Genomic DNA, 25571 nt, shown 5'->3' on the forward strand with positions numbered 1-25571 from the left:
TTTTCAGGTTCTTCCATTTTTAAAAAATAGCATAAAGCCACCACAATCATTATAAACCAGAAACAAAAGTGTGATCATTGCATACTGCACTTTAATGAATTGCATTCATCTTAGAACATTCACCCCAATGTATCACCTGCCTCTGGTTTATGTCACTCAAGCAATGTCTAAATTCAGCTTCAGAGTAGCCATATTCTTCACACTCATAAAACCAAATAAACTTTAACCTAGCAAGATACAAGTGCACGAGATGGAAAGCTACTGGTATGAGAGCTCTTTAATTTATTTTTTTAATAGTAATGGAGTATGTTGTGTACTGAGCTGAATCCTAGAACAATAGGATCCAGAATGCAGCAGTCTGATTGGTCCGCAGGAGCCGCCCAATCCAGCTCCAGGGGGAAGCGAATCAGCGACCTGATTGGCCTGCAGGAGCAGCCAATCAGGCTTCTGGATGAGGTGAATCCACAACCTGATTGGCCTACAGGAGCAGCCCTGAATTAGCCATTCACGCGGGGACCATTGTGTAAATAATGTATATATAGCTAGATGTTTTGGGGGGAGTTTCATTCATTGCTACTACGAGCTGAATAAAGAGCATGAAATTCACACTCAACTCCGACTTGTTATAATTTATAGGTCTTAGCAAGTAGAGCGAAATATATGTTGCTGAGCGAGCAGATAACTTTTCTCCCACTTATCAGTCACTGGTTGCTCAGAGATGGTTTTTCAAGTGCACACTATGTCAACAAAGAGGAGAAACCGGCCTTCTCTGTGCATTCCCCCCCCCCCATGACAATCCTGGTCTCCTCCACCTCTTAGACACAGCGTGGTGCAAAAACTACACTATAAGATTTGGATTAAGAATCCCGAAGTCAAGGTGCTGTGTACCTGTAAATCTCATTGGTGGGCGGCCTGCTTCTTCCACACTAGCCCATTTCTCTGGAATCAGCTGTATTAATTCATTCAGTAATCATGGAAAATTCAGACTGCTGCAGCCCAGTGGTTTCCTGTTGTTCTCTCGACTTTAAAGCCTGTTTTCTAGCCATGGCCCTGGCTTGAAATGTAATACTGCATGCACTGGCTAAACATGATTGATGCGCACTGTGGGAGAAGTGGACTGTGGGGCTGTGGATGCCTTGACATTTCCTGGCTGCATTGCCATGGCATGCCCTGCAATTGGGACCCATTACTTTTTAACAGCCAGTGGGGGGGGGCAGCAAGTGAGTAATTTCCTCTGTAATTTTAATTCCCTTTGTGCGCTCCATCACAAACATGGTCATAAAAATAACTTCTGAACCTTGCTTTTCCTTTGGTGCGCTGATGCACAATTGCAGCTTTCAGGAAAGTCCTTAAACCTGCAATGTGGAACAAATAGCAATTAAACGGGCATTAAAAGCAGCGTACCCTGCACTCAGTGGCTGTATTAAGTCCAGCAGAGATGGAATCAGTAAAAGGGAATAAAAAGAAGGAAGCAGAAACTGCCACCGCCAAGGAGCAGAAGCTTGACGGCTGCTGAAATCCTTCTCAAACCAAGACAAGACCTTGAGCTTACTCAAGCACCTCCTCCTTCCTGCCCGGAAAAATTGGGAGGTGAAGGCACCTCAGGGCAGGTAGAGGAAAAGAGTGGCCACATGTATAACTCAGTCAACAGAGCATGAGACTCTTAATCCCAAGGTCATGGGTTCGGGCGCCATGTTGGGTAAAACAATTACTGCATTGCTGGGGGTTGGACTTAATAAGGACTTGTGGTGTCCCTTCCAACTCTACAGTTCTAATGTTCTATGATTCTACGTACTACTTTACAGAAAACAGTCCACTATTTAAAGTGTGGTCCAATTAAGTCTGGTTTAAAGGTAAAGAACCCTGAGGGAAAGCAGGGGGACTGGAACTACCCATCAACATTTTAGCACCTGACAGGGATGGATAAATCTGTCCATTTCGGGTTCTCATTTTTCCCCCAAGTCTCGAGTTCAGTTCACCACATTTGTACAGCATTGATTTAATGGAGCTTGTTCCCAGGTAAATGTGCCTAGAATGTGCAACCTTAAGGAACGAAGGACACACACACACAAGCACAAATGTCCCCTTCTGCCACATCCACTGTAAGGGTAGGAACATAGGAAGCATAGGAATAGAGCCAGCGTGGTGTAGTGGTTAAGAGCGGTGGACTTGTAATCTGGTGAACCGGGTTCGCGTCCCCGCCCCTCCTAAGTTTGTTCTTGGTATAAGCTTTCGTGTGCATCCACACTTCTTGAGATACCTGTCTGATGCAGTCAATATATATATCCCCGCAAAGGGGTGAGCTCCTGTTGCTTGGTTAAAGCTCCTAGCAGTTCAAAAGCACGTCAAAGTGCAAGTAGATAAATAGGTACAGCTCCGGCGGGAAGGTAAACAGTGTTTCCATGGGCTGCTCTGGTTCGTCATGCTGGCCACATGACCCAGAAGCTGTCTGCAGACAAACGCCGGCTCCCTTGGCCTATAGAGCGACATGAGCGCCGCAACCCCAGAGTCGTCCACGACTGGACCTAACAGTCAGGGGTACCTTTACCTATCTATCTATCATCTATCTATCTATCATCTATCTATCTATCTATCTATCATCTATCATCTATCAATCTATCTATCAATCTATCTATCTATCTATCATCTATCTATCGATCTATCTATCTATCATCTATCTATATTGTCCAGTAGCACCTTAGAGAGTTAGTTCTTGGTATAAGCTTTTGTGTGCATGCACACTTCTTCAGATACCTACCTGAATCACAGCTACCTACCTGAATCTATCACCTCAGAGAGTGTTTGTTATGGGGGAGGAAGGGAAAGGAGATTGTTAGCCACTTTGAAACTCCTTAAGGGAAGTGAAAGGCGGGATATCAAGTCCAAATTCTTCTTCATCGTCTTCCTTAGACTGCAGCAAATTGTTGGTCCATCTACCTCAGTACTGTCTGTTACACTGACTGGTGGTGGTTCCCTGGAAAGCTCAAGGCAAATGCAGATCAACACTACAATATTTATTTTAGAGTATCAGATCGCTGTCTTAATAATTACAGTCTGAGGAGGAAAAAAACAGCTCCACATGGCAAGAAATCAAGGGCGCAAAGTTTACTTCACTGATTGGAAAATCCTTCCATCACAGCAATCAGCTTCCTTCTCAAGGCACGAACATGACTTGCAATTATATTATATTATTTATTTGTACTTTTAGGCAGATTCATGACTGATGATTACAGTCAGAAGGCCATTTTTTGCAGCTGGCCAGTTTTGGGTTTTGTTTTGCCCCAAGCAAAAATGACAATAGAAAATTTAGATTTTTAGAGATCACCCAATAGTCTCCTGAACTAATTCTGACTCCATTTGGGCTCAGAGCTAATAGTCCCATTGGCTTGTGAAATATACACGGAGTCCTGCAGTGATTTCATGCTCTCAATGGCAGCTTATAAAACAGTGACTGAATTTTCCCCCAAACCTCAGGCTTTTATATACATTATTTACACAATGAGTCCCGTCTGATTGGCTGATTCTGCTTCCTTCCTGGAGCCTGATTGGTCTTCTCCTGCAAGCCAATCTGTTTTTGCATTCTAGGATTCTACCTGCCTATTGTTCTAGGATCCAAGCTTAGTACATAACACTTTGATTGGTAGAAGGCTTGATTGGTAGAAGAATCATAGAATTGTAGAGTCGGAAGATACCACGAGTGTCATCTAGTCTAACCCAGGAATCATTTGCCCAACATGGGGCTCAAACCCACGACCGTGGGATCAGCAGTCTCATGCTTTACCAGCTGAGCTATCCCAGCTTCAAACACAGAATAGTTGTGCTCTTACCAAGCATATTTTATTTAAACACCCACCAAAGCATTTTCTCAGTGATTTTTTTTTTTCAGCCAGACAGTGCAGCATTTGTACATAAATATTAGAATTGCAGACAAAAGGAACTATCACTCAGAATTTATATTGCAAGTCCTAAGGTTTTGTGTGCTTTGCTAAGTTTGTAAGCTACAGTGTAATTTTTAATTGCGTTTTACTATGAGGCGGAAGCTACTTTTATTCTTTTAACAGTGTATACACACGGAAAAGAATTTCCTGCTACTCCATTTATAGGCAGATTTACACTGGCAATAAATCAGTCGATGTTGATCTTGATTAGCAAAATGCTCTTTGCCTTGAATTATTCCCTGACATTTTGAAAAGCCAAACATTCTTGTTTGGTTCTAAATGAGAAATTTAATCTGCTCAATTGGTTTCAAGAATGTGATCCCATCACACTTTTTAACAGAAAATTTATAATTAGGGAACATTCCACTGAAGTGCATGATGAAGTACTGACCACAGAATTCAGCCAAAGAATCTCTGAGTCTTCATATCTTTTTAACAGCAGGTTTCTAGCCCTCATTGTTGAGCAAATAAGCTTAGGGCACTTCCAGATGACCCCCTTTTTTAAGCATTCTTCCTGATTTGTTTGCAGGGGAAATGAGACAGCCTTGGCTATTTAATGACCATTCAGTCTGATATGTTTGGGGGGAGGCTAGACACTGCACTGAAACAAGTATTATCTCACACTCTCCATCACTTTTGCAAGTCACTATCCTTCTTGCCAGACATATGCTGTTTTTGGCAAAAGTGATTTGTTGTGCCCAGCCTCCCAGTCAACTGCAGTTGCGCAACCTGAATTTGCCGGTATGTGACAGAATCTCACATGAAAATAATGACAGTCTGGAAATGCCCTTAGAAGACCATGAGCAACACTTGCAATAAAACATGTTTATAAAAATGGGCAACAATGAGTCTGTCCTAAATCCACTTACTGAGTTGATGGCAGATGCAGGATTTTGAAGTACAGAATTTCCATCCACAACTCAGGGGCTAACTACACAGGATGCTAAACAATTAACATTTTTGTCCAGCTCTTTTTAAAAACTAGCTGTTAATGTCCCAAATAGGATTGGGTCCACTACAGATGGGAAGAAGTGGTTCACACTTTCGTGCCACACTGCAGACCTAATGAAGATTCACCCCGGCTGTGATTTGGCTCCCATGTGGCGCTGTGGGTTAAACCACAGAACCTAGGACTTGCTGATCAGAAGGTCAGCGGTTCAAATCCCCGCGACGGGGTGAGCTCCCGTTGCTTGGTCCCTGCTCCTGCCAACCTAGCAGTTCGAAAGTACATCAAAGTGCAAGTAGATAAATAGGGACTGCTCCGGCGGGAAGGTAAAAGGCGTTTCCGTGTGCTGCTCTGGTTCGCCAGAAGCGGCTTAGTCATGCTGGCCACATGACCTGGAAGCTGTACGCCGGCTCCCCCGGCCAATAAAGTGAGATGAGCACCGCAACTCCAGAGTCAGCCACGACTGGACCTAATGGTCAGGGGTTCCTTTACCTTTATCTATCAAATATTTTTATATTACCAACTTATTATTATTAATTGCCTCGTACATAAGTGTCTCAAGGCAATACACAATTTAAAAAGCAGCAAACAGTTAAAAACACCAAAAAGCAGATATATTTTTAAAACAATACAATACAAAATAGACACCCATGGCAGAGATCCAGCCAAGCAGCTGGAAAGACCCAACAGAACATAAATGTCTTCAATTCTTTCCAGAAAGTGCATATGGTGGGTGTTTGTCATATCACAACAGGAATGCTTGTTCCACAGAACAGGAGCATCGCTCTGCTCTGAGTTAATATGGAGTGAGCTTTTGAGATCTGAGATCTCTTACAATGACCTCTTTCAGGTAGCCTGGTCCTGAGCAGCACAAAGCCTAATAAGTTTTTAGTACCAAGACCTTGAACTTGGCCTGGTAGCAGATTAGCAGCCAGTGGAAATCCCACAAGCAAGGTGTTTTGTCTTGTTGGCAGTAGTTTGCCCCCACAAGCAACCTAGGCACCATGTTCTGCACCAATAGCAGCCTGCAGACAAACCTCAAGGGTGGCCTCATATAGAGTACATTTGCAGCAATCCAAACATGGTGGTGAAAAAAAGCCCTGCATAAAACCACTGATACAATTGCATTAATGGAATGAATGCAGAGTACATCATAAATTAATAGATCTGATGGGTACATCAACGCAGCTAAATCGTCCTACAAGGAAATGCACCTCATTGCCACTGGAAAGGTACAAGTGCATTTCACAACTGAAGCACTAGCCAAGTACAATGCCACTTGGAAAAGTCCCACGTGTATCGTCACAAAGCAAAACGACAACAGCCTAGCTCTTTTTTATTTAGTTATTTGATGTATGGAGCACTTCCCACGAGCCACGCTAAACGATTTACAATACAGTGGTACCTTGGTTCTCAAATGCCTTGGTACTCAAACAACTTGGAACCCAAACTCTGCAAACCCAGAAGTAAGTGTTTTGGTTTGCGAACTTTTTTTGGAAGCCAAACATGCTCTGTTTTGAATGCCATGCTTCCATTTTGAGTGTTCCGCTGAGGTCTGTCTGCTTTTACTATTTATTTCGCGTTTTTGTTTCTGCAGCTCTCTCTTTTTGTTTTTCTGACTGTGTGGAGCCCAGTTCAGCTACTGATTGATTGACCGTGTGACTGCATTACATTGTTTATTGCTTTCAATTTATGGATCAGTGGTCTCACTAGATAGTAAAATTCATGTTAAATTGCTGTTTTAGGGATTGTTTTTAAAAGTCTGGACCGGATTAATCCATTTTGCATTATTTTCTATGGGAAAGCGCACCTTGGTTTTGGAACGCTTTGGTTTTGGAGCAGACTTCTGGAACAGATTAAGTTTGAGAACCAAGGTACCACTGTATAATAAAAAAACTTCATCACCTTTGTATGCCATACAGTGGTACCTCGAGTTACAGAAGCTTCAGCTTACGTGTTTTCAGGTTGCATACCACGCCAAACCCAGAAGTACCAGAATGGGTTACTTCTGGGTTTCGGCACTCTCTCATGCGCAGAAGCGCTGAATTGCAACCCGTGCATGCACAGACACAGCGCTGCAGGTTGCGAATGCTGCGGGTTGCGAACATGCCTCCCGCACAGATCACGTTTGCAACCCGAGGTTCCACTGTATTTCCATCAAGCAGTTCATGCACGAGGCCATGCCCTTTTCCACCTTACAAACTATATGCAGAGACATTTGTCTGCTCTCTCACCCCTGTTACGTGACAAACTCCTATGGTGGCAGTGAAAATTATCTCCAAACCACCTGAGATCCTGAAAAGAACACATCCATGAACAATTTATTTCAACATTAGCAAGGAACAAAAGGAAAAGAGGGGAAAGGGGAAAGACCTAAACGGTTCATCATAATAAGAGAGATTCCTAACAAGCAAGAGTGTTCTATATAATTAAGTTTTCATCTCACAAGTTAATTACAATGCTACACATCTCACAAGGGTTGGCAGTATTATGCTGCCCTCTAATTGAACATGTCTGGAAAATGTTCTTTATATATATATTAAAAATGTAGCAAATGTGAAATAATAGTAATAACAATAATGGATAAGGAAAAGTGCAGCAGTTAGCTGTTGCGATGCAGTTGCACCCATTCAAGACACTGCTATGTATAACCAAAGGTCAGTGTCATTCTTTGGAATATGTTTTGCCGTGTTGTTTCAGGAGAGATGGAGTGTAAGTCTAGGGCACAATATTTAGAGACTGAAATATTTTGCTGAGCCTTTCGTGAAGAAAAGAAGCAAGCTTCATGAAGTTTGGTAGCTCTGATTGGCATCCCCTTGAAATCCTTGTCAGCTGAAAATTACTGTGGGGAATACTTCACAGATGGGAATCCACAGAACCCATTGTTGATTGCAGCAGGCAAAAGGTCCGGTCACCATTTTTAATTCAATTGCCATGGCATGCTTTTCCTATTTGCATCCACATTCTGTGGCCTAACACATCTTCTGCTTCCACATGCACACACCCTTTCCTTGTCTCTCTAATCCCCAGGTAAGCAACTCATTGTCAGGAGTGCGTGCAGGAGACAGGCCCTGGGACCAGTAGGACATTGCAGGACTGGGGCCTTCCTAAGTTTGTTCTGAAGAAGCAAGGCACAGCCACACAGGAGAGGCTGATTGGTAACTCACCTGTGCAGGTAACTCATCTGGTGGCAAGAGCCAGGAAGGGATATAAGGTCAGCATTTCCCTTTGGCTCTTTGCCACAGCAACACGTTCCTTGGCTTGCTGCGTTTGACTCCTTGCTTCTTGATCCTCAGACCCCTGACTTCATGACTCCTTGCTTCTTGATCCTCAGACCCTTGGTTTCGTGACTCCTTGCTTCTTGCTTCTTGATCCTCAGACCCCTGACTTCATGACTCTTTGCTTCTTGATCCTCGGACCCTTGGTTTCGTGACTCCTTGCTTCTTGCTTCTTGATCCTCAGACCCCTGACTTCATGACTCTTTGCTTCTTGATCCTCAGACCCTTGGTTTCGTGACTCCTTGCTTCTTGATCCTCAGACCCCTGACTTCATGACTCCTTGCTTCTTAATCCTCAGACCCTTGGTTTTGTGACTCCTTGCTTCTTGATCCCCGGACCCTTGGCTTCGTGACTCCTGGCTCTCTGACCCTTGGACTCTTGGCTTCCTGACTCCTGGCTTCTGGAATCCCGTTCCTGCTCTCATCCCACCATCTTGCCCCCGGTCCTGATATCCCCAGCCGGGACTTCGACCGCCCATGAACCGGACTCTGACACTCATTTCAGGAGAGAGTGGTGGGCAAAGAACATCTCAGAGCCTCTTCTACCACCAACTGACTGGTCAAGAGAGTTGCAGGAGGGTGAAAAAGGCAGGTGATGAAGACCTCAGAGCTATCTCCCTCCTGCACTTCTTCAGGGCCTTCTGTCATCTACACTGTGGAAAGAATCCTACTATTTTTTCATATGTGTACCCTGAGAGGCAGATATAAGCAACAGATCACATTAATACAACCCCTATACTTGTTTTGTTTCGTTTCCTACTTCTAAGTTGGCAACTTAAGGCTCAGTTCATTCAGACATCTCTGGCAACAAATGAGGATACCAGCAGTCTCATGACCTGAACTGGTGCCTCCGTCTGAGTTGCTATATAGTCTGCACAATTGCTCAAAAGTGGCTTGAAAAAGCGCCACCATTGGCCGAACAATGGTGGCAAAGGTTCTTGCAAATGGTGCATCTGTGGAACTCTGCACTGGTGAAAAATGTGTCCATGGCCCAATGGTGATCCTAAAATGAAGCTACCAGAAAACCAACCAAATTTGCTAAAAAGGTGCACCAGAGATAATTCTTTAAATTTGCATACCTCCCTATACCCATAGGTCTCAGGGCATTTGGAAGGACAGATCCTGAAGCTGAGGCTCCACTACTTTGGCCACCTCATGAGAAGAGAAGACTCCCTGGGAAAGACCCTGGTGTTGGGAAAGATTGAGGGCACAAGGAGAAGGGGACAACAGAGGACAAGATGGTTGGACAGTGTTCTCAAAGCTACCAGCATGAGTTTGACCAAACTGTGGGAGGCAGTGGAAGACAGGAGTGCCTGGCGTGCTCTGGTCCATGGGGTCACAAAGAGTCAGACACGACTAAACAACAACAACAAATGTATACATACTAATAAAAATTACACTCCCCAACAAAATCCCCCAGCCCACAAATTCAAAAAGCCGAATTAACATATAACATTTTAAAAACTATTTAAAACAACCCCCAAAAATAATATAGCAGCCACCCAAGTTAAAACCCCATCCCCCATTAAAACAATTACTTTAGCACAAAGGTGCTGCCCCATGCGTTCATCCCCATCATGCTTGTCCATTGGTCTGCGTGAGCAAAGGGTTCAGCTGTTGCCTTCCTAATGATACATTCCCCCCCCCCAACTCTGCCTACCTTGTTCCCCAGCCCCCACAGAAAGAGGTGGGTTTGGCCTTTACAAAATGGGAGTGCTACAAAACTGGAATGTCAATAGACTTTGAAAAGATGTCTAAGCATTAAAAAGGCAGCATGAAAAGAGGATGGATCAGTCAGCAGCAGGCATAAAGAGGCTGAAGCTATAAAGGAATCATGATAACACAGGCAAGAGAAGAGGGAAGCAGCCCGTGAGAGATCAAGAGGCCTCTGGGGAACAGGAGAAAGTGAGAAGAAAGATCAGAAGATTACAGGAAAAACAGTAAGCGCAGACCTGTTGGCTCTAGCTCATGATTGTTTATTTTTCTAATAAACACACTAACTCAAGGAAGCCTGGGGTTCACCAAAGACGACTGGAAATAATTAACCAGAAACGCTATATGAAAGACTCCTCCAGCTCCTTTATAAAGCACAGAAGCACACACAGGCGTACAAGCACATAATGGATGGGCAGTCGATAGCTTCTTGGTTTTCTCATTCCGTTTACACACTGTCTATCGGACAACTTTCCATCTGGCAAATCCTGCAGCCGTATCAGTACTTCAAGGAGCGGAGGCAAAAGGGGGGAAGGAAGGAGGAAACACCCCCTGTCCCCCCCTCCACTTCCAGTAGCAGTGTAAGCTTAAACAGATCTGAGCACTTTCACTGCAAACCGCGATAATGGCCCAAGGTCTGTAATCATGTCAAAATATCATCAGTCACATATGGGGGCAATGACTTAGCAGGCCACACAGCTATCTGACTCTGCTACCATTAAACCAACTTTAAATCATGGCGAAGCTCTGAAGAAATCCAGCCAGAGGCAAGAAATTAAACATTAAAAGATGATGGCTGAACTAGATCCTCAGCTGGCATCAATGTGAATGGCCGCTGCTAATTTGAATAGGGTGGTGCAGATTTTTTTAATAATAATCTCACCTTTTAGTGCTCTCTCTCTCTTCAGAAAATCTACCTTGACTGAGTAAAAAAGAAGACTAATAAATCCTTTATTCTTCTGAGGTTGGCATGACTCCTCATTCTCCTTTCTTCATTTTATATTACATTTCAGTGTTACTGTTTGTGATGCAAGGGCATTTAAGGCAATATGTTTCCTTTTTTCTTAAATGGTTTAATGACTGGATTAGACATCAGAAGTTGCATTCTATGGAAAATTAACGATCATCATATTAACAGAGTTGTTTAATATTTATTAGAACTCTGCTTTTTCATACCACAAATAATTTTCTGCCTGAAATCAGACTTTGGGAGATGTATTAGTCAGAAACTAGTTGCTGACCACTTTACGGCAAGCTCTCTTAGATGTTCTACATGACCAGTGAATTTGCTGATTTGGAATGCCTCAGAAATTGAAGTTCCAGGGTATCCTTGTGCTAATTCCTTTATGAACACCGATCGGGCACAGATTAGCTGGTGTCAAAAATATATTAAACCAGGCACTATGCATGCCTCTTTGTGGAGCGATCCCACATTCAAGAGAGCACTGCTGAAAAGCTCCTTTCTTTTGTAGGCACCTACCATACCTCATTTAATCATGGCACACAGAAAAGGATATTTGCTGATATGGGAAGAGGGAATCCCTCAGGTACCCAAAGCATAGGTCCCAAACCATGAAGAAAGTTGCTGTCTTTTAAAGCAAGCACATTGAATTGGGTCCAGAAATAGACCAGGAACCAGTGAAGATGGCAAAGCAGACTAATACGTTCAGGACATCAAGTCCTAGCTAGAAGCCTCAGAGCTGTATTCTGCTCCAACTCAATTTTCCAGGCTGTGTGGAAAGCAAATCCATTGACAACACATTTCAGTAATCCAAACAGGTGATTAGCAGGACATGGATGACTGAAGTAGCCAGGATCTTTCTAAACAGTGCTAGTGAAGACACCTAAGCTGGGAAAAAGGCTCTCCAAGCCACAGAGCCATTGAACAACCCCAAACTATGAATCTTTTGGGAGAGTACAGTCCCTCCAGAACAGGTTGAGCACCACTCTTCTTAGTAGATGAACCACTTATCATGTGTTATTGGAACCATGGATAGGCAGAGATGGCTGCACCCAATTCAGACAGTCTCTACAGAAGGATACCATAGTTGATGGCATTGAAAGGTCCAGGATAATCATCTGTCTCTGTCCTGGCAAAAGTCATCACACTGAGTTACTACAGCACTTTCAGTGCCTAAACCCACCCTAAACCCCAATTAAAATGGATCAATGAGTGACTATTCTAATAGGTCCCCTACCCTTATAGAGGGGAACAGTCACCGCAAGTCTAAATCTCAGCAGGAAGCGATCCAACCATGTCAAGTGAGAAGGTACAAAATCCCCTACTTTTTGATCACCATCATTCTGCCAGGAGTATGTGCAGGAGCCAGGCCCTGTGACCAGTAGGGCTTCGCAGGACTGGGGCCTTCCTAAGTTTGTTCTGGAGAGGCAAGGCACAGCCTCACAGGTGAGGCAGCTTGGTAACTCACTGCACCTAGTGGCAAGAGCCGGGAAGGGATATAAGGTCAGCATTTCCCTTCAGCTCTTTGCCACAGCAACTCGTTTCCTGCCTTGCTGTGTTTGGCTTCTTGCTTCCTGATCCTCAGACCTCAACTTCTTGACTCTTTGCTTTTCGATCCTCAGACCCTTGACTTCATGACTCCCTGCTTCCTGACCCTCGGACCCCTGGCTTCTGGACTCTCGTTCCTGCTCCCACCCCGCCATCTTGGCCCCGGTCCTAACGTCCTCAGCCGGGACTTCAATTGCCCATAGACTGGACCGTGACACATTCTGCCTATTATCATCACGGTAGGCACGAAGTCCTGAGTTGCCCTGGAATGCTGATGGTTCCTAAATCAGGAATGCTGATGGTTCCTAAATCAATCACCCTGAGAACCCTGAACCCCAAATCCAATGCTACGTCCATCAGCTCAGGCAGAAAGAATCGTGCGCAGCATGGTGGGTGGTAGGCCAGAAGAAACCTTAATCTGCTACAGGAATGTAGTGCAAGATCCAAACACTCCAAGCTGGTCTTTCAACCAGCATCTACTTCTCATCTGTTTGTGGATTTTGTTAATAGTGGCGCCTCGGCATTCTAGCTGCTTTTCTACAAAATGAGTTTCTCACCAGAATGGGCAATGGAATGTGGATTCTTTAGAGTTTTTGTGGCTTACTGTCTTGTGAACATCTCATCCTATATGGCATGTGAATTTTGTTGATTGGATTGCATCCTATAAACAGCATGTGAATCTGTGAATTCTGTTGATCGGACTGTTTCAAAACTGGATATTCCTAGTTGCTGTTGTTGTGGCTTGTTTACATTTTGCTGAACGGCTCATTCTCTAACACAGACACTGGAACATGTGGATTTGGTTGTTGTTTTTTAAGGTTTATTAGCTCACTCTATCATTCCCAATTAGTCCTATGTGTGATGTGAATTTGGTCGATTGGATTGCCTCATAATCAGATATTCCAGCCTGTTTTTCTATTAAAAAATCAAGGACAGGCAATAGAACACGGATGGTTTCAAAGTGTTGCTGCCTGTTGCATCATCCTCATCTGTGCAACTTGCAAATATCGTTGACTGCGCTGCCTTGGAATCAGTTGTTGTGGGCTGTTTCACCACAAAGCCACTTATTCTTTGGAATAGGTACCAGGATGTAGGTTGCAGCTGAGAAGTTTCATGTTTCGCTGCATCATTCCCATCTAGCCCTGTGGGGCACATGCACTGGGTTGATTTGGCTCTCATGAACTGTAAGCTCCCTGGGAGCAGAGAGCTGTTTCTTTGGGTAGCAAATAAATATATGAATGAATGTGCCTAGGAAGTGGATGATCTGAGCAGTTTTTTCCACAAGACCACTTACACCCTTGTGCAAATTAATTGAAACAAACAATGTACAAAACTCACATATACATATACAAAACTCACATATACGTACATTAGTAACAGACATGATCTCCGCTATTTTTAAGCAGCATTTGAACACTGTTTGGTATGGAGTCTACTAGTTTTGAATAGTCACTGTTGATTTTTGGATCCCTGGACCACACTTGAATCAGGGCCTGAATGAGCTTCTCCATAGTCATACAGTCTACAGCATGGAGGAGACTTTTGCATATAGCCCACAAATCCTCAATGGGATTTACGTCCGGGGAATTCCCTGGCCAATCAAGTACCTGTATTTGCTCCTCTGTCGTGAATTTCTTCACCACTTTTGATGTGTGACAGGGGGCTAGGTCCTGCTGCAATATCCCAGTACCATCAGGATACCTCTTTTCCAGCTCTGGAATAAAACTCTTTCTTAGAACCTCAATATATTGGGGCGAGCGCATCATTCCTTCTATTGGCTGCAGGCTTCCGACACCACAATGATCAACTGACTTTTTGTGTTTGTTTTGGGTTACAGGATTACAAGTAAGATAGAAAACATGCTTTGTTTCAATTAATTTGCCCAAGGGTGTATTACCCACAGTAGGCTGGCACTAGGACCATGTGTACATTAAATGCAACGGCTCCCATTCACATACTGTATATCTCAGGACAGCACTCTCCAGATCCCATCAAGTTCCCCTTTAGTCATTTCAGCGTGGATAAATAACTGCAGCCAAAGATGCCATGTACATGATTGGTCATTGGCTAAATGATGCATTCAGCCTCAAATGCTTAACGCAAGTTGGCAAGCTCTGCTTCACCATTCACAGCAAAATTCCTTCCTGCCCTCCACAAGCAACCCATTTATCCCCTATAATTTCAGCCTTGAAAGGAAGACTGCCATGTACTGTAAAAATAGCCTAACCACTCTAATTATGGAGAGGGTTAAAACAAACAGCAAGCACACGGCATGCCACCATCTTCAGAGGGCTCCAGCGATTGCTGTAATCTGAGACCACTTGAACCAAGTAGAGGGCTTTTGAAATGCTTTTGCATCCTGGTGGCCAAAGAATCTTCAGTGGCAGCAGGCAGTTTGGCTAGTGGACTGGAGTTTAGCACAGTAATATCTTCAGGCACCGGTTGGGGTGTCTCTCTTGCATTCATGTGGATGCATTCAAATGTTATTCCATGCACAAAAGCTGTGACGATAATCTGCTACTAATTCTGAAAAGCTGTGCATTTGTTCACTGTGCATTTGGAAACCCTTTAAGGTATCATAACCAAATTCTACATGGTAGTTCCTGAGATTAAGGCAGGGGCGGAGGAAGGTGGGGGGCAGTCCGCCCTGGCTGTCATCACTAAGGGGGGTGGCATTCGGCATGCCACCCGCCTGTGACTCCCAAGCCTACCCCGAGCTGTCGGGGGAAGGAACAGAGCTGTGCTGCCTTGCCAGTGGCCTACCCCCTTCTCCCTTTGTTTTGACAGCTCGGGGGAGGCTTGGGAGTCGTGGGCAGGTGGTGCGCCATTGCGCCCCACTCCTGGGCTGCTTCCTGGGGGGGGAGAGCCTCTCCCAAGCTGTCAAAAGGAAGAGGGAAGGGAGGAAGGCTGCTGGCAAAGCGGCATGGCTCCCCACCCCTGCCTAGGAAGCAGCCCCCTGGGATGCTCGCTCTACCCCCCTGGGATGCTCATCCCAGGCCATGGGCCCACCCCTGTGCACCCCTGGGTACACAACATGTGTGCCGGAGCAGCTAGCTCCACCTCTGGATTAAGGTGCAGGTTTTCATGATGTTTGGATAGAGTTTGATGCCATTTTGAATCAAGGTTTTAGCAGACCGAACCTTTCAACTGCACTGATTTTAGCCACCAATTTCAAAGCTGCGCTGAGTTTTTTGTTTCTTAGAATTCCTGAGCAACGCAGCGTACAAGGCTGCTGGTAGTAACATCATGCACAGGTCTGCTAACTAAAACTGATGGCCCCAAGTGTAGCTGATTAATCCATTGGCTAAGCTGATTAAAGAAAACCGTTCTGGGTGTAAGAGCTGCACATACCTTCGATTTTAACTCAAGTATGCCTCACCTATTAGGACGCAGGTGGCGCTGTGGGTTAAAGCCTCAGCGCCTAGGACTTGCCGATCGAAAGGTCAGCGCTTTGAATCCCTGCGGCGGGGTGCGCTCCCGCTGTTCGGTCCCAGCGCCTGCCAACCTAGCAGTTCGAAAGCACCTCCGGGTGCAAGTAGATAAATAGGGACCGCTTACCAGCGGGAAGGTAAACGGCGTTTCCGTGTGCGGCTCTGGCTCGCCAGAGCAGCGATGTCACGCTGGCCACGTGACCCGGAAGTGTCTCCGGACAGCGCTGGCCCCTGGCCTCTTAAGTGAGATGGGCGCACAACCCCAGAGTCTGTCAAGACTGGCCCGTACGGGCAGGGGTACCTTTACCTTTACCTTTATGCCTCACCTATTAGAAGTCTAGGAAAGTGTGTTCTCCCTCATGGAGAGCACAGGTTGCGGGCGGGGCTGACAAGACACCTCACTCTTACTAGGCAAATGGTTTGGCCATCCTGTAAGCAGGGGCGGGCTGTTACTGGGGAAATTTAGATGTTGCCAATTAGTGATTGACAGCCCTATTTGTTAAATACAAGGCACGCAGCAACGGACGTCCTCTTTCGCTGCATGCTTCGGATCACCCGCCCTCCCTTCCCTAATGTTAGGCTGTTTGCTTGACCTTGCTATTGCCTGTCATGGGGTCGTCTGCTTTGGGACAGGGGCCCGGTAGGAATTTTGCCATCTGGCTGATTAGTGTGTGCCACTTGGTTTTCGCCTACCGCGTAGCAAATCGTCACAACTTGTAAGGAATTGGTTGCTGGGGGGTATGGATTCAGCTGTGCCTGTCCCCAAAATGCTGCTGGTGGTGGAGGGGTATGGATTCGGCTGTGCCTGCCCCTCCAAAATGCTGATGATGATGAAGGGTTTTACCGTTAAAGGAACCCAGGGGCTCCCCCATGCTTTTGTCCGAAACCCCCTGGCAAGGGGCTAGGGCCACGCAAGCCCCTGGGAGCATGCTGGGGAGAGGTGAGGCATGGTTCCCAGTCCCGTATCTCTCCCCAGATGACTTACCCTTCTTGACTTCGCGGGGGGTGCGAATGTCAGAGCTGTCCCCGTGTGGGGACAGTTAGTGCTACCAATGCCTAAGCAACCACTCACATTGCTGTATTTGAATAAAGTTGTGGCCAAAATTATGGCAAAAAACCTTAAACAAAAATTAAGTGTCAATTGTGTTTTTCTTGGGGGGGGGTGTCTTGGGGACCTCGATGCGCAATCACCAGCCTAGATTCTGGTGCACTGGAGCTGAAGCAGTGATGCCAAGAGCTGTCCCTTTGAAAGCACCAGCAAGGTCCTCTCAACAGTGTTACATTCAGAGTGGCCTTGCCTTCCTAGGCGTGATCAACATATCATCAAGATCAAGGACCCATCTAGTTGATCATTCTGTTTCCACACCTATGGAAAGCCCAAAAGCAGGCTATTCGTGTAATAGCACTTTCCCACTCACGTTCCCAAGGACAAGAATAGTCTTATCTCCCCTTAAATTCATCTAATCACCAGGGGGCAGACCCAAGCACGTCCCATTGGCTTGTTGGGCCCACCCCCTGGGGAATCCCTGGACCCAGGCTTGCCTGACAAAGGCCGATCTGTAGGCAGGTCTGCAGTCCTCCCCAGCCGACTGCCGGATCGCTGGCCAGGCCCATGGCCAGGCCGCAACACCTCCTGACCGTTTAAGGGAAGCGGACTTAAAGCCATCCAAATCAGCAGCCACAAGCACATCATCTGGTACAAATTCCATCTGTCCTGCTCTCCTATCATAGGGAGAGAACATTAGGGAATATTAAGCAAACCTTTCCACCAGGAACATATATTACCATATAGCAGGGATCGCCAACTGCCAAGAGACTGCGATCTACTTTCAGAATTGAAATCTGGCAGAGATCTACTTTTTGGGAGAGGAGGAAAGACCTGTTTTTGTGGGGTTAAGGTAAAGGCTTCTTGGGGGAGGGGAGTTCTGCTTTGGGGGTGGCGAGCAAGGAAGGGGAAGTTAGGGTTAAGTCACTCACAAAAACATTGCTATGGATGAAAACAGCCACACAGAGGGAGCTCCATCTTCCCTTCCTGAGTTCAAACAACAATGGAGGACGGGGCAAGGGGCAGGGCAGGAGTCAGATTTACCAACGCAGACAAAAGGGAGCCAGAGATCAACCGCAATCTACCAAAATGTCGCGGGGATCTAACAGTAGATCGCGATTGACTTGTTGGACATCCCTGCCGTATAGGGATGCAAAATGTGTGCTTGATAAAAAGGTCCTGCCAGGTGCAGCATGTGAGGTGGCGAAGTGCTCCCAGCTACATTGGCGCTGCCGGTCACCAGGAATGTGTGTGGCATCAGGAATGGTGGAGGAAGCACATGGCTGGCAGCGGGAGAAGACAGAGATTGTGCCCACTGTTGCCACGCCGGTGCTTCCCTTGAGAGCCAGTGTGGTGTAGTGGTTAAGAGCGGTAGACTCGTAATCTGGGGAACCGAGTTCGCGTCTCCGCTCCTCCACATGCAGCTGCTGGGTGACTTTGGACAGGTCACACTTCTCTGAAGTCTCTCAGCCTCACTCACCTCACAGAGTGTTTGTTGTGGGGGAGGAAGGGAAAGGAGAATGTTAGCCGCTTTGAGACTCCTTTGGGTAGTGATAAAGCGGGATATCAAATCCAAACTCCTCCTCTTCTTCTTCTTCTTCTTCTTCTTCTTCTTCTTCTTCTTCTTCTTCTTCTTCTTCCCCCACCCTTATGGCTGCCATGTCCAGTCCAGTCCCAGCAACTGCCAGCGCTGTGGGATCCATGTACCTAGTACAACAACAGCACGCCTGTATCCTGCGCTACTACAGGAGCTCAGGGTGGGTGAAGACATGTCTTTGGTGCACCCATGGCATTTGCTTGCCCTTGCTTTCCTCATTTCTTAATAGGATTGCCTATAGTTGCACTTCAGATAACAACGCTTAATATCCAAAAGTTAAACAGAAAGTTGTGTTTCTCACCAGCGATTCTTTATGAAAGACTTTACATTTTTCCTTCCGAATGGTGGTTGCTCCTCCTTTCGCAGCCGGCGGGTTGAGCGTGCGGACGTGTTAGCTGTTGATGCAGAAGAAAATTGGCTAAATTGGGTTTGTAAAACAAAATACGTCACTCGAATGGAGCCCAACACCACAAACATGCACACTCTTAAATGCTGAGACAAAGACCTTGGCCCAAATCCACTTCTATTTTTCTTTGGGGGTGTTTTGTCATACCAAAGATAAAGCCCTTTCTATGTCTATTTTAGTGTTTGGAAAGCAGAGATGAATTCATAATTCCCTGGCAATTTCCTGAGGTACAGAAGTGCATAATTAAACCTAAGCACATTAGCCTCTAGCCTAACATACGATCCTTCTGGAAACTCCCTGTATCAGACACGAAACCCGTCCAACGCACATCACGCCAATCCTTTCTGAAGTGCCAAGTTGCTTTGGCTTCCTCCCTCGGTTTTTACCATTCACCACCAGCAGGTTTTCACTAAACGTTTCCTTGAGTGTAGTGTTGTGAGATCCAGCAGTTTTCTCCTTGGCTGGATTCCTGGGCTTTTTGGCATCTTTGGAAGGCAAGCCACAGAACCTGCCGAACTTTGCTGTGCATGGAAGAGAGAGGGCATTCCATGCAAACATGTGAAAAGATGGGGAGTGGAATCTATTGAGGGGGTTCCAGCCCTGTGCAAGATACCAAGTGTGTGAAGAGTACCGTTAAAGGCTCAGAAACGAGCATAAAAGCAAAAGACTCTTTTACAGGTCTGGAAACCAAGCCTTAAGAGCATGGGTAGGAAACTAAGGCAAGGGGGCCAGATCCGGCCCAATTGCCTTCTCAATCCAGCCCGCGGATGGTCTGGGAATCAGCATGTTTTTACATGAGTAGAAGGTGTCCTTTTATTTAAAATGCATCTCTGGGTTATTTGTGGGGCATAGGAATTCATTCATTCATTTATTTTTTTCAAAATATAGTCTGGCCCCCCACAAGGTCTGAGGGACAGTGGACCGGGCCACGGCTGGAAAAGTTTGCTGACCCCTGGTAAGAAGAACACTTGAAGGAGCTAGGTATGCATAGCCTGGAAAAGAGGGGACTGAGAGGAAAAAGCATAGCCACCTTCAAATATCTCCAGGGTCGCCACATAGAAGATGGAACAAGCTTGTTTTCTCCTGCTCTGGAGGGCAGGACTCGAATCAATGGCTTCAAGTTACAAGAAAGGAGATTCTGAGTAAACATCAGGAAGAACTTTCGGACTGTAAGACCCTTTCAACAGTGGAACGGTCTTCCTCAGAAGGTGGTGGACTCTCCTTCCTTGGAGGCTTTTAAGCAGAGGTTGGATGGCCACCTGTCATGTATGATTTAGTTGAGATTCCTGCATTGCAGGGGGTTGGACTAGAACAGATGACCCTTTGGGTTCCTCCCACCTCTACAGTTCTATGGTTCTACGATTCGGATATTCTTGTTGAGCATAAGAACTATCCATGTGACCTTCTCAAATTGTCACAGGCATAGTTTCATCAGTTTATATAATGATATAACAATACTTGTGTGAAACAGCAAATATGCTCCTAACCTGCCAGGATTCTGCATGCTGTCCTGTTGACGGGATAAACGGACCCAGAGTTTTGGATATTGGAATAAAGGTTCACAATATACATACAGGTTTCTGAATACTATACAGCTTCTCCCAATGCATACAAGATGCAGACAAGAGTACAGTCAAATTCCAAAGGACTGAGAATGAATTCAGGGATTAAGCTTGTATTATTCTGATTTTTTAATTTTTATTTTATAAGTTTAAATAATAAATCTAAACTGGTGGGGAAGATTTGAGGACATCTTCTCCATTCAGCATAGAAATACATTGGTACCTTGGGTTACATAAGCTTCAGGTTATATACGCTTCAGGTTACAGACTCCACTAACACAGAAATAGTGCTTCAGGTTAAGAACTTTGCTTCAGGATGAGAACAGAAATCGTGCTCCAGCGACGCAGCAGTAGCAGGAGGCTCCATTAGCTAAAGTGGTGCTTCAGGTTAAGAACAGTTTCAGGTTAAGTACGGACCTCCGGAACGAATTAAGTACTTAACCTGAGATACCACTGTATCAGAGCAGCCATTCCACTAAGCTATGTTACTAGAATGGGGGAGAGGAAATAGCCAGTGCAATTCTGAAGCAGCACATCACTTTCAAGCGCTGAATCACTTTGAGTAAGGCTTACTCATTCCAAGATACTTTCCACATATACACACACAGAGAGAGAGAGAGAGAGAGAGAGATGCATGCATCGTATTCTATTACTAAGTTAATGGCTCTGAGTTGTTCCGCTGTGCGTTAAAACAAAATATTGTTGTAACCTTTACTTGGGGTGGGGGCGGGGGTAGAAAAATAATCACTTTGTCTTTTATGGAGAGCACCATTTGGCAGAAGCAATTTGCGAAGTTGTTCTTGGTTATGCAAGAGCTCAGCTATGTGTGAAGAAAGTGAGATTCAGGGAACATGGCAAGCCTCCAATGCAAAAGTGTTTTAGCGTATCACGAAGCAGAAACGATACCATTGTCTGGATACAAATTGAAAAGATAAGAGTCACCCAATAGGCATCAATCTCTTTGTCTTGATTCAACAGGTATTTCCTAATGGCATTTCCACAACTGCCCCACCACCACAGCAGCTACTACTGCCCACGTCAACCAAGAACTGGACCCCCTAGCCTCTCGCAATGTCAATAAAAATAAATATATAGGTAAACAAAGGACCCGTCGACATGACGCTGACACAAACCCCTACACTCACACACTGCAACGGAATGAAAGAACAACACCCCCATTTCCCTCCCCTCTCTCCCCCCCATCGCAATATGTCTATGACAAGCATGTCTCTCACTACATGTAAACGAACTGTGAAAAAGACTCTATGAATTGAAAGTGGAGACAAAAGATGCACTTTCCCCTGTTTGTTTTCTAGCACAAGAAAATCATTAATAAAAACATTTTTTAAAAAAGAAGAAGAAGGGAACGTGGCAATAATAAAAATAAACATGGGAAGGGACAGATTATGACAGGCACCGGGGGTGGGGGGGTTGAGGGCAATGTGGTGCCCAGGGGTAACCACATTAGTGATCCCAGATATACAGTGTTACCTCGGGTTACATATGCTTCAGGTTACAGACTCCGCTAACCCAGAAATAGTACTTCAGGTTAAGAACTTTGCTTCAGGATGGAACAGAAATTGTGCTCCGGCGGCGCAGCGGCAGCAGGAGGCCCCATTAGCTAAAGTGTTGCTTCAGGTTAAGAACAGTTTCAGGTTAAGAATGGACCTCCGGAACGAATTAAGTACGTAACCCGAGGTACCACTGTAAGTCAATCCACATAGTGAGAATCATAGACTTGCAGAGTTGAGAAGGAGCCAAGATTTATCTAGCCCAGGCTTCCTCAAACTTGGCCCTCCAGATGGTTTTGGCCTACAAGTCCCATGATCCCCAGCTAGCAGGACCAGTGGTCAGGGATGATGGGAATTGTAGCCTCAAAACATCTGGAGGGCTGAGTTTGAGGAAGCCTGATCTAGCCCAATTCTCTTCAAGGCAGGAATGTGTGTGTCCTGTCAGCTGGCATACCGGTTGTTGAAGACTGTGTAAGCAGCAACTACCAGTTATGAGGAAAGGCATTAGGAATAGCACTAAGGGACGAGCTACATGTGACTCATCAACAAAGCCCAGACAGTTGGCTTTTGGAGGAAGAATTACAAGGGGGGAGGGCTTGCAAATATGGAAGCCCTCCTCCTCCTCCTCCTCTGTCTGAACCTGTTCTGACCAATCTTCCCAAAACAGCATCAATCAGGAAATGGTGAGTTGCAGTTTGAACACATGCCAAGGAACTTACTTAAGAGACCATTCTTACACACAAAAATACGAACGAGCCAGCTCAGGTCAACTGTGCCTTTTGCCACAGACAAAACGGTATAACTCTGGCATAACGGCTTGCAAGTCAAGGTGATCTCGACTCCTTCTCCTTCCTCCACTTTGACATTCATTGCTTGTAATCTCATTTGTGCTGTCATACCTTGAAAATGCTTCCATAAAATGCATTTTCTCTGAACAAAATGGTCACATGACTCATGGTGACTGTCATTTCTGAGCCCTGCTCCCCATCCCTTCAGAAGAGAATGGAAGGTTTCTTTCATAAAACCCACCCTTTGGAAACTTGGGTGTTGCCAGGGTGCGGGGGGGGGGGGCAGTTGCCTTCCCTTAAATCAAGTAAATAAATATATTCAAGTAAATAAAAATAACTAAAAGTAGAAATCGTAGAAAGATTTTGACAGATTTTTCTGAGCAGTTGGGGTCAAAAGAAAGTAATTTAAAACAACCGTTGTGGAGACATTTCATTCCAAATTTGTATATGGCTCTATATAACTCCCACTTCTGATTGTCTCACCTGGTACATGACTTTCATTATCTTCCTGCTTTGGGCACTATATTCCTGCCTGTACCCTACCTGCTACCCAACACTGAACCCATATCTTAACTAGCAGCTCCAGGCCCTTTTGACCCCAGTCTGCCTTTATAAGAATCAGACCCTAGCTACAAATTGCCACAAGATTTAGCCATAGGCCTAACACCTAGTTTGGGACATCCCATTCCATAATGATAATCTTATTGGGTTGCCCCAACACTCTGGACAGCTTCCACAATATATAAAAACACAATAAAACAATAAACATTTTTAAAAAACAACTTCCCTATACAGGATTGCCTTCAGACGGCTCAGGGGTTGGATAACTCCATACCCTCCAACATTTCTCCAATGAAAATAGGGACATCCTAAGGAAAATAGGGACATTCCGGGATCAAATCAGAAACTGGGACAGCTTCTCTAAATCAAGTTTCTCTAAATCATGTTCCTGGAAAATAGGGAAACTTGGAGGGTCTGGTTAGACCCAGAACGCTGGAGAAATGTTTATATCTGTATGATCCCAGTCAAGTTGAGGGTTCATACCAGGGACTTCTGGGATGTGTGAATTATGACCTTCCAGTAGATAAATTCTGTCTTATGACCTACGGGGCTTCGAAATGATACACACACAAACACACATACAAAATCACACATATGGAGCCGCTCTGAACAGAAACGTGTTTTTGGTGGCCTCAGAGATGTAATATTATTTGAACTGACCCTCAGAACCTATATGGGGTATGAGCCAAGTACAAAGACTTTAATCTAATTAAAAATAAGAATAATCTGCCTCTCTCAGGCAATGTTCCGACTGCTGGCCACTCTCCTCGGACTCCCCACACTGTTCTGGCTCATTTCTGATGTCACTGCAAGCGTCAACGCTTCTCGGCTTGGCAGAGGATGAAGCCAACAAAGTAAGCAAGAGCTCATTTCAAACATGATCCTGTCCCTCTGCGACTGTAGTGTGAGGAAAACCGGGCGGCCAGCAGTTCTGTGCGTGGGGAAATGGGAAGGCAGTTAACATTTACGTTCAACTGGCACCTATAAGTTGGCTGCTTGGAGCATCCAGCTATTTGATTTGCTGTTTAATTTTTATATTAACAGAGAGGATTTAAGAGGGAATGCTTTTCACTTTGTCTGTTTCTAGTCAATCACAATGCATTCCTTCTTCCTTGCAGCAGTAAATCTGGCACTGAGATCATTGTTATAAATTGGTTTCTTTACACCCATTTTGCAAGGCTCTATTGGCCTATCCTCCTCTTCCTTGTTTGCGCCAATGGTTGCCCCTACCCAGCCTCAAAACAGACCTCCATTTTGTGTCTTAAAAACAAGAAGGACATCAATACCTTAAAATCATGGTCATGTGGTATCCTGGTGGGATCTTCTTGGCTATAACAGAAAACTGCTACATCTATTGCAGCTGAAGCTTCAGAGGAAGCTGTAAAGAAAACTGATATATGTCTAATCAGTTTTCTCTGGAACTGCAGATTTTTCAGACAGAGGCGCAGTCAAAAATATGAGGCAAAACCTTGTTGAAAACAGTTACTCATGCTGTATTGCAGCCTCTCCCTACATTGGAAAGTTCATCGCTAATAAATCAAAATAGCTTTCAATTAGACTTTCATTCACGGTAGGGCAAGATGTTTTGGGTTTTTTTTGCCCTTTTCACAGTTTTATTCTCTCTCCTCTTAGTTTGTGAATGGGTGCAAGCCTCTCAAGGTCACTAAGAATGGATCATAAAGGTGACCTCTTAGCCTTTCTGATGACTCCTGCTCATATGGATATAACCAAATGTTGGACTACCAGTGATGGACTGAACATTGGTTCTTGGTATATCAGATTATGGTCAATAGCATTGTCTGAGAAACTAACATGCCAGGTGAGAGTGGCAAAAGGCAAACACAATCCATATTCCTTTCATAGCATATGGCAAATGTTTATTGAATACATAAATTGTTCAGACCGTGGCAGGAATCCACCCAGCACTCATGGGAAAATGCGGCATGATCTCTTAGAGTAATCAAATGAAACTTCAACACATGGCATGATAAAAGTCTGTGATGTTATCAGGACAAGTTAATTGTCGAAACAATTGTTTTCTCAAAATTCATCTTCTAAAAAAAGAATGTAGACAAAGTAGCTTTTGCGAGAAATTTCACTTCCTAGGGCAAAACCATGGGTGAATTTTCGTGAAAGATTTTACCAGCTGAAAAAAAAAGCAGAAAGTCAAAGGCCCCTCCTTGGCAGTTTTTTGGGGGAAGCTGTTAAGGCTGAATGAAATTCCGACTCTCCTCCCTATCCCTTCCCCCCCCAAAAAAAAAATCATTGACCCTTTTGAAGTAAGTGG

Source organism: Podarcis melisellensis (genome assembly GCF_964234715.1).
Source record: "Podarcis melisellensis genome assembly, chromosome: 17".
Taxonomy (NCBI): domain Eukaryota; kingdom Metazoa; phylum Chordata; class Lepidosauria; order Squamata; family Lacertidae; genus Podarcis; species Podarcis melisellensis.